This window comes from Octopus bimaculoides, chromosome 30, assembly GCF_001194135.2.
Source record: "Octopus bimaculoides isolate UCB-OBI-ISO-001 chromosome 30, ASM119413v2, whole genome shotgun sequence".
NCBI lineage: Eukaryota > Metazoa > Mollusca > Cephalopoda > Octopoda > Octopodidae > Octopus > Octopus bimaculoides.
In genome coordinates, this window is record NC_069010.1 from 8,471,044 (window position 1) to 8,471,836 (window position 793).

A 793-nucleotide genomic window follows, 5' to 3' on the forward strand; every position below is an offset into this window, starting at 1 on the left:
TATATATGTATAGATGTAAGTATGTGTATATACGTATGTATATATGCATAAAACAAATTTTATTCAACAAAAACAATAACAATATTTAACAAAAACATTTTTAAATGACAGTCTGACCGTCTGCCAAGCAAATGGGAAGCAGTAATTGAAGTAGATGGTGAATATGCTCCAGAATAATCATTTAAAGATATTTTTGTTACATGTTGTTATTGTTTTGTTGAGAAAGATCCGCAATAGTTATGCACCAACCCCCTTTTTTTCTCCTTGTTTCTTTCTGTGTTCCTTTCTGTGGAAGAGCGTAGGCACGAAAAGATAAAGACTTTTTCACTTCCTGAGTGTTATACTAATACATCTGTTTGTTTTCTACACCACCTGTCTTTGTCTTTTGTTTTTTTGTGAATTCTCCCTGTATTTGCATATATGTGTGCATATATACATATATACATATGCATGTATGTGTATGTATATATATATACAGTCTCTTGGCTATCTGACGACATGATATTCGGCGATCTCGCATTATCATACCAAGAGCAAGGTCAAGGTTGTCCTTGGTGGTTGCAGTTGGAGGTCTCCCTGGTCTGGGATCATCTTCTACACTCTCTCTGCCACGCTTGAATTCATTTAGCCAGTGTTTGACTGTTGCATATGAAGGAGCATTGTCTGTTAAGGTTCTCACCATATCTTCATGGATTTCTGATGGAGTCACGCCTTTCAAATGAAGCTACTTTATGACAACACGATACTCAGTTTTCTCCATTTTCAATTTAACATCGACACTTGTTTATTCAAA